The sequence below is a fragment of the Cimex lectularius genome, unplaced genomic scaffold (assembly GCF_000648675.2).
Source record: "Cimex lectularius strain Harlan isolate CLEC.00 unplaced genomic scaffold, Clec_2.1 scaffold404, whole genome shotgun sequence".
NCBI lineage: Eukaryota > Metazoa > Arthropoda > Insecta > Hemiptera > Cimicidae > Cimex > Cimex lectularius.
The window spans coordinates 17,134-27,039 of record NW_019392941.1 but is presented as its reverse complement, the minus strand read 5'-3'; the positions used below and the strand labels follow the sequence as shown (position 1 = coordinate 27,039).

The 9,906-nt window shown below is 33.6% G+C and overlaps 1 pseudogene; it reads left to right on the top strand.

The window, feature by feature from the left end:
• Window positions 1–4,350: 4,350 nt before the first annotated feature.
• LOC112127888 lies at window positions 4,351–5,359 on the top strand (annotated as a pseudogene).
• The last annotated feature ends 4,547 nt before the right edge of the window (window positions 5,360–9,906 follow it).

The following is a 9,906-nucleotide window of genomic DNA, read 5'->3' as shown; positions in this document are numbered from 1 at the left end:
CTTTATTTTAATTAAATTAATAATTCCATTACTTTTTTTTGTAAATCTCCCTTTGTCAAAAAAAAAAAGGGAAAAAATGGTCCAGAGTGGACTGGACCAGGATTTTTCCTCTGCAACTAAAGAGATCTGAAGGGTTTAAGTTACTTATCGCCTGGGAACACACCATTCGCCGGGAAATACATTTCAGTCGCCACAGGGCGATAATACTATTTATTTTCCCCTCAGTCGTCTTCTATTTATTTTCTGTCCACGAACTGGAATGGGGGCTGGCCGATTCAGGAAAACATAATAACTTTGTGGTTTAATACTAAAAGCAATTCCACTGACGAGCAGGACACGTTTACTTATCAAATAGGATTTTGGGGAGGTGGCTGGAAATTTATTGTTGAACGGCTCGTCCTGACATACCCTGTGTAATTTCGAGTTGTGCCATTTGTTTGCTAACAATTAAAAACTGGACGATAATCGTCATTACGTTAACTTTGTCAAATACAGTGGTTGGTGAAAAAACATTCTGGAAATCCCATTTAATAACAAAAACGACGTTTTTTTGCGAAATGAATAGAAAATGTATGCGTTTAACTATACATAAAAAAACATGTATTTTTCATTTTATAATGCAAAAATTACTAGTTAATTTTTTATTTAACCCGTAAAGCAGACGGTGTTATGTTATTCCAAGTGCGATATGCGTAAAGAACAGTGTATGTTTTTCAATGCACTTAACTTAGGGAGAACACATTATGCAATTCCTTGGTGTTTTCAACATCATATAACCTATATTGTTTGAGACAACCGCTTCTGACTACACCAAATGAATTTTGTAAGTAATACAATTAATGTTACGATGGAGTCCGAATAAAGACTGATTTTGCGGATCGTTAAAGTTTTAAGCACTTAGCCCGAGTCGTAAACGTGTATTGTATAAACTTGGGGGGAAGGATGCATGCTTATCCGATTAATCAACCAATCCCTTCATCAATCACTGCAACTTTTGAAAAAAGTTGCATGCATTTTTCATATATCGGAGAAAAATCTAATATTATTTTAAGTAGAGTGAATGTTTATTTACATACGTGATAATCTAATAGGTAAATGTGGAGTTTAATAATTTTTATGACAAATGATTATTCAGAGATCGTGAGATGCGGTTTGTTTTGATGTGAGTTGGAAATATTGGATATACCTTGTGTTTTCTGTATTTCAACAAAAAAGTTCTCTGATTGCTAGCCGATGCAAGTTTCTTCTCATTGTTCGCGATGTCCTTCAGAATACGTCTGACCGCATCTCACGATCTCCGAATAATCATTAACTAATTAAAGTGTGACGGAGTGAATGAGTACCGTATGATAGTGACTGAAAAATTGATCTAACGAATGGAAATGTAGAATGACAGACTAACGACTTACAGAATGAATGAATTATTTACGGAAGGATGAAAGAAGTGACAATTTGTCTACATGTAAGTAAATGACAGTCATTATGCGATCATAAGTGAGAAATCTATCAAACAAATGGAATAAAAAGGTTACTAACTGTCAATTTGAATGAGTGGGGAATTACCGAATAAATTATTGTACAATGAACTGAATTGTCACTAAAGTTGAGTGAATGACCGACATTAAGGAATAAATGTAATAGAAAAACACAATGCAAGATTAAAGCCTTTTTTCTGTGAGTGTGCGAATGAGTGACTTAACAACAAAGTTAGTTTATTTAATGTATTGTGAATGATTATTTATGTAACTGTGAGATTGTATCAAGGAGCAAGAATTTGCTTTACTAAAATGACTTAAATGGTTGCTTCGGTAATAAACGACTAATTGACTTACGTTAGTACGTAAAAAGATAATTGAGTCAGCAGCAGAGCTGACTGATAAATAAGTCAGTGTAGGTGAGTAAAAGATTGAAAATTGAATTATGGAGTTGCTCAGGGTGGGAATTCATGAATGAGGGAGTAGTAAGTAAGATAATTAATTAATCGACTCCATGGAACTGTACGCGTTAATTAGTATATAAGTAGGTGAATGTAAACCTACAGTGTAAGGTAGAAAGAAAGTAAATTAATAAAAACCAAATTGCCAAATGTAACCAACCATCGTGTTTTTACATGAGTGCAAATAAATTACAATGCAACAAAGACAATACACGAGTTTAGATATTAAAGACATTTTGAATTTTACGTATTCTGTTTGCAACTGATTTCCGTATTTGAATTTCAAGCCTAAAAGGCAAATCACTGTAACGTGAAAATGACAGAAGTGGAATAACAGGAGAGAGAATTTTTTAGTCGCTTTTATATATGATGTAAACATCATTAATTTTTTTTTTTCTACCTTGCTTCAAAAATTCACGTCAATTTTTCCATCATGTGTTGCACTCTTAGCAAATGTAAGCCGATGATTGTAAATGTTTGACGTTAATATTCAATATTTTGGGAAAAAGTATCTAAATCGATATTGTAGTGATAATCTCGGTAATTTTTTTAAGCTTTGAAATAATGCTTCTGTTAAAGGGTCAACTTTGATTAATGCTTGTGCGAAGTCGCGCGGCCGAAATTCCACCTCCACTCCTTTCCTATTACAGAAGCCCTTCACATCCTTTAACCCTCCACCCACGGTTGATGGGAGTTCATCCCTCCCTCATCATTTGTTACAAAGCCCGGTATCATCAATTTAAATTTGCCCGCCCTCACCAATTCGGGATCGAAAATCTTCAATTTATATAAATTGGCTAGGAGGGGGGCCATAAGTATAACCGACATGGGCGAGATATAATATGAGTTAAAGTTCGGACGAAGACCGTATCGGTGCGCCGAGATTTATCGTCATCGCAATTTCGCCACAAGCTATTTATTCGCCGAAGCAACAGGTCTTTTGGTTGAAAACAATAAACTAGTTCACATTTTACCTAGAAATGATTTTTCCATTCGTAATTTGAAACAGCACAATGATCTAAACGATCGAATCTTAATCTTTATAATAATTGATCATACTGAACCTATTACAAAATGTGTGGTGTTTGGTGACCGTTGCTTGAAGATTATTTTGAGGTCAAGGTATATATAAGCATTGTTTAAATTTTATAAATACATGTAGGATGTGAAAAAAGATATACAATGGTAGAAAATTGTAGATAAAAAAAGAACTTTTTTGCTAGAAAATTTTAATTTTTTTTAAATGCTAGAAAATTTTAGATTAAAAAGAAATAAATGAATTTATACAATGCAAGAAAATTTTAGATTCAATCAAAGTATTTGTACTCACTCAAAGTGTTTATAAATCCCAGGCGCTGAAGATGATCTCAATAAAGATCGAAACGTTGGCACCATAAAGAAAATGTTTTTCTGAAACCTACATCACACCACACCGCATCTCACGATTTCTGAATAATTGTAGATTTTTGTGTACACTTGTGTCCTATGCACTAGTATACTTCTGTCTTTCTGCACATTGATTTTATGTTGCCATGAGGAAGGTATCGAAACGCAAAATCGTGATCTTTATAATTATTCAGAAATCGTGAGATGGTCGGTGTGGTGTGATGTAGGTTTCAGAAAAACATTTTCTTTATCGTGCCAACGTTTAGAAATACTTTGATTGAATATAAAAAATATATTTGGCATTGTATAAATTCACTTTTCCACATCCTAAATGTATTTGTTAAATGTAAACAATGTTTGTAAATCCCAGGCGCTGAAGATGATCTCAATAAAGATCGAAACGTTGGCACGATAAAGAAAATGTTTTTCTGAAACCTACATCACACCACACCGCATCTCACGATTTCTGAATAATTGTAGATTTTTGTGTACACTTGTGTCCTATGCACTAGTATACTTCTGTCTTTCTGCACATTGATTTTATGTTGCCATGAGGAAGGTATCGAAACGCAAAATCGTGATCTTTATAATTATTCAGAAATCGTGAGATGGTCGGTGTGGTGTGATGTAGGTTTCAGAAAAACATTTTCTTTATCGTGCCAACGTTTAGAAATACTTTGATTGAATATAAAAAATATATTTGGCATTGTATAAATTCACTTTTCCACATCCTAAATGTATTTGTTAAATGTAAACAATGTTTGTATATCCCAGGCCCTGAAGATGATCTCAATAAAGATCGAAACGTTGGCACGATAAAAAAAATGTTTTTCTGAAACCTGCATCACACCAGACCGCATCTCACGATTTCTGAATAATTATCGATTAACGGTCACTAATCACCACACAGATCTTTCTAATGTTGAAAAGGAAGAAAAATACATTGTAGATCGGTTCTTAGGTGGGTTTGAGACGTGAAATAGTCGGTGCCTAAAATCAATTCCAGTTCAGTTTCGACTTTTTGAAGAATGAAACCTGCTGATTTTGAAAAGCATGCTTGTCTAGAACAGTCAGAACTGGTCTCCCCAAAACAAGATACCAAATTCAGAAAAGCTATAGTGTAACAGAACTTCTTGCTATAATTTTGCGATTTTTAGCATCTGGTAAGTAGGTACCTGCTATTAAATAAACAATTTATTTTATTAAATGTTTATTAAGAAGTATACTGTTTGAAATTGAATATAATATGTTTACAGGTGAGTCTTACGCAAGCCTAAGTTATTTCAGAATACCAAATTGTACCTTAAGCCTCATTGTTCCTGAAATATGCAGAGCAATTATATCAACAGTGAAAAAGGATTACATTAAGGTAATTGTTGACAAGGTGTGGAAATAGGTGAAAAGGTACTTAGCAGCTTGGAGAAGCGGCATTTGATAGTATCTAGTCCTTTTCATTTATCACCAGTATGACTTGCTGAAATTTTACTTTTATTTTTACGTAAATATTCGGAAGAGAGAATCTTTTTCTGCTCCCAAAAACATCAACTAATCCTCTTCTTTGTTCATTGTACAAACAGTTTTCTGCATGAGTAAATCATTTTTTGAAAGTTCCATTTTTCTCTTCTTCTTGAGATTAGTTTCATTTTTTGCCATATCGGTGTGAAGTCAGAACGATTCCTTTCCCCATACTGATCGAATGATGCATCTTAGTTGTCAAATGGATTTTTGCTTTAAATGTGGCTTCTCCCGCTGCAGCATCCTAGTCAAAATATAATAAGGTAGGTATAGCATGTTACAAATTTTATTTATTTTTCATTTTTGTTACAAGGAACTTCCCTAAATGTTTGGGCGCAATTGACGGTAAATATGTACTTATCCAAGCTCCGAACAACAGTGGTAGATATTATTTTAAATATAAAGGGCAGCATAATATTGTCTTAATGTCAAATGTTGATGCCGCCTACGAAATTTCTCACCGTCACAGTGGGCAGCAATGGGAGTGTATCAGACGTGGGAACTTCCAGAGCCGTGAAGTAGCAGATTTCACTGAAAATGCAGCAACAGGTCTTCAAAACACTCCTCTCCAAGGAAGAAGATTATGCGTGCTACATGTTTTTGTAGGGTCGATGCTTTTCCTTTGCAACCTCACAATATAAAACCATATCGATTTAATAGTCAAGCAATTAAGGTTTTTAGTTGAGATAAAAAAGTCAGTGACACAAGCGGGATTCGAACCCACGACCTTCGGCTAAATACGCCGCTGCTCTACCACTTCGATCTACTCCTTAGCAGCGTATCAAACCGAAGGTCGTGGGTTCGAATCCCGCACGTGCCACTGACTTTTTTATCTCAACTAAAAACCTTAATTAAATGAATGATATTAATTGCTCAAACGGACCACAAAAACTAGTAAATTTAATAGTCAAGGGTCCATGAGAATTTATGACTACCGACTCTCTAGAGAAAGAAGAGTAGTATAAAACGCCTTTGGTATTATGTCGAGTGTAGAGTACTAAGGAAACCTTTTCTACTTGCTGCAGAACGTTTGGAATCTGTAGTTTTAGCGGCTTGCAGTTTACATAATTGGTTGTCTGAAAAATATTCTGCAAATTATATACACTCAGGAAGGCACATTCGACCGAGAAAATTTAGAAACTGGAGAAATAATGCATGGAAGCTGGCGACAAGAAGATCTAGCAGCAGGTAGCCTACAACCAATATGAACATTTTATAAACAGCCAAAAGGAAATTCGTTGGTAGTAGATTTTTGTTAAACAATAAAACTTTGGCAAATAAATTTAAAATTTTTTTATTTACCATTGGTAAATTTCTTATGGCCAGCCTGCACGCTAAGCCTCCTTGAAGAAAAATAGCAAATTTTAATACGGTCATTAATAATTGCAAATCATCAGTCATCTGGCCGGGTCTCTTTTTATTTTTATTTTTATTTTTATTTTTTTATTTATTTATTTTTTATTTTTTTAATTCACTATTAAATTGATTTCTCATGTTGTGAAGTTTTCGTTGTATCTCTTCTACTGTTGTGTTAAATCTTTAGTCATTTCCTTTTAGGCATCCTGTGTTTATAAAAGTTGCATTTAACGTCCCAAAGATGTGCTTTACTGTGGTGCATATTAATTAACTCAGATATTTCCGATTTAAGTAACTCTTTTTTGTAACACATATTGACGCGACACTTATTGCAATGGTAGAACAGTTTCGAACAAGTTTGAACTTGCAACGAACCGCTCTTTACAGCATAGAATGGCGACACAAATAGATACTGGTTGAAATATATCTCTGACATAAATTCTTCACTGTTTACATTAGCCACGGTTTCTATCTGGCATAAATATCGTGCAATAATTGTCAGCTGTAAACATACCCTTAGGTTTATATTATCGTCCCTTAAAATTTTTAGAAATTTTAGTTTTTTAAAGTTTGAAAACTGCAATTTATACCGGGTTCCTTTTGTAGACTTCAAAAATCTTAGCATCCCAATCTATAGAGCACGTTCGATGCACGTGTTTTCGATTTCCTGAGTTGCGATTGCGGTACCATGGTTGTTTGACTGGTATTGTACCTATGTTGATTTACCTTATCTCCGATGTTGTAAAGTGTTTGGTAATATTTCATACTTCTGCCTTAAAGTTTGTCTTTGTGCATGTTGAAACATCATTTATTCACATTTTCGTAATAAATAAATCATTATAAGTCATTGGTAGCTATTTTCAAAATGATTCTGTTTGCCTTGAGATTAAAGAAGGAGAAACAAGGTAGTCCTCTTTTAATCCTATCTAAATTTCAATTATTAAGACATATGATTCCAGACGTAAAATTAGACTAAATAACTAGTTAACTCTTCTGGCCCATACTCTGTTTTTTCCGGTCTCTCCAAGCGTAGAACAAATGGTGAAGCATTTAGGTTAGTTTCAAATTTTGACTGTTGTGATCTTATTTTCATCAGTCTATAAGCCTGTACATACTTAAAATTTTCTAATGTTCTAATTTCTAACGAGGAAAACAGAATATTGTCAACATAATGATCACGAGAGCCGGATTAGGTTAATATTACTTGGCAAGGTTTTAGAATTCCCTGTACTTCCACTTTGATGTTGTCGGTTGCTATGTTGCCAACTAATTAGTGTTAATTAACAATTTATCGATTGATGATAGGCTAATTTGATTAAATGCTGTAATTATATTAAAATTGGTTAAATTATGTTTTCACACAACAAAAGTTTTCTTGGACATTTCAACTAAAGACTTTATCACGAAATAAACATAAATAAATGTGAAACAACGTGTACAATCCATAAAAAAATAGAGTGCAATTTAACAATCCATAAAGTGAACATGGTCGATGGATGCATTTTCGAACTGTCATACATAATTTTTCCCCCTGTGAAAAAATTAAAAAGGAGACAAAAGACCAGCATTATTAATGGCCCAGATCCATCAATCCGAACGAAATAATATAGACGTAAAATGAAATTAAGTCAAGTCAAATTTTAGATATAATCTTTACGTGACAAAATAATTAATGACGCCGTAAAGTTAGGTAATGGCGGATTTTATCGCCATTGTTTTACATACGGCCATCAGAAGTGTACTATTTTGTACTACAAGTCTTCAACACGCTTTATCGGTTTAATCGGCTGTTCCTCAACAATTGGGAATTATATGCAACGTATTAAAATTTTGGCTTCTTTTTTATCATATAGAAAATTGAAAATGTACGTTCTATGCTTGTTTCATGGATAGGAATAGGTCAAGTACTTATTTACAGATAGAAGCAAAAATTATCAGTCCAGCTTTATACTTAGAATTTATGATTATATTAGCATAATATAACACGATAAATGTATATTAAAATATAGGCTTTATGTTAAGTCGAGAAGAAAAATAATATGTTTGTGCACCAAACAGAAACCTCAACACATCACACATATCTCAGTAAATAATATTAAAACATTCCTGTAAACTTTTCACAACCTGAACTAACCATCGCGATCTGGCTATCTAACGACGCTTCCCATAAGAGTGAATGTGTTGTGTGAGACGGCCGATATTGGAATATTATATATGGAAATATATAACGCTCGGTCACTCTTTCTCTTTCGTTCTCACCCGCAGACACACTCTCTTTCTCTCTATTTACTTATCTAACTTACACTACCGCTTTACCATTTTACACATTCGACTAAATTCTGCAACTATAAATAAAATGTTATTCATTCTTCTTCACTCACTCTCTTTCTCACTCTCTCTCTCTCTCTCTCTCTCTCTCTCTCTCTCTCTCTCCATTGTATATCAATTTAAAAAAAACTATTTAATATTAATAGTACGTCCATGAAGCTAAAACCTTTTGATGCACTAATCCTTCCAAATATAACTTATAGCCTTGCAGTAAGTTCTAATTTTTCCTAGAAAAACTAAGCTATAAAAATAAAAACCATATATACGTGTATTCTCTATATCTGTAGTCTACACTTTGTTTCTAGAATTTAAGTCAATTACTATAATTTATCCATTTTAAAAATTGATGATTTTTTTAAAATATATTTGGCCAATTTTCCATGTTATAATAACAATACAAAAACCATTATACCTATTTGATATCGTTTCTCATTTTAAAATAAAAACAAAACACTCCCCTTACACGTTCCCGAACTACATTTATAATGCCGTTATGTCGTACACACTGTTTTTATAATTCATTCTTTTCCAAATCAATAAAACTTCAACTAATATAAAATCTATTATTTACATAAAATATGACTATCCTAAATCTGAAAAACTATAACTATTTTGAATGATGTAAACTTTATTTTTATTTACGAATGCTCCTTAAATGTAAGAAAGGTCTATGAGATTAGTTTTGCGAGCTTTTATAAATAAAATGTTCAATCCAATTCTCTCACTCTCTCTCTTTCTCGCTCTCTCTCTCCCTCTCTCCCTCTCACATTCTCTCTTTCTCTCTCGCTTCTTCTTTTCTTTCGCTCTCTCCCTCTCTCACACTCTCTCTCTTTCTCTCACTCGCTCTCGCTCTCTCTCTCCCTCTCACTCTTTCTCTCTCACTCTCACATTCTCTCTTTCTTTCTCTCTTCCTCTCCTCTCTCTCTCTCTCACTATCACATTCTCTCTTTCCCTCCCTCTCTTTCTCACTCTCTCTCTTTATCTCACTCTCTCTCACTCTCTCTCCCTTTCTCACTCTCACATTCTCTCTTTCTCTCTCTCTCTCTTCTTCTTTTTTTTCTCTCTCACTCTCTCTCTCCGATATCTAAATTAAATACAATAATTTTAATGAAAATATACATAATCCAATTTGTATAAATCTGATGGTGTAGGACCAATACTGTGCCTATTCAGGTACATTCAGTGGCCCTAAACCATCAGATTTAAACAAATTCGTTTGCCTATAAGGTCCACGCCATCGTTTTCATCATAAGTACTGTAATAAACATAATCGTTTAATCCTTTTTTTGTTTTAGCTTCGAGAATATTTCTTGAGATAAGATATAACATAACTGAAAATCAACAATTTATTTTTGTGTAAATCCGCGTAGAAGTTTAATTGGCTT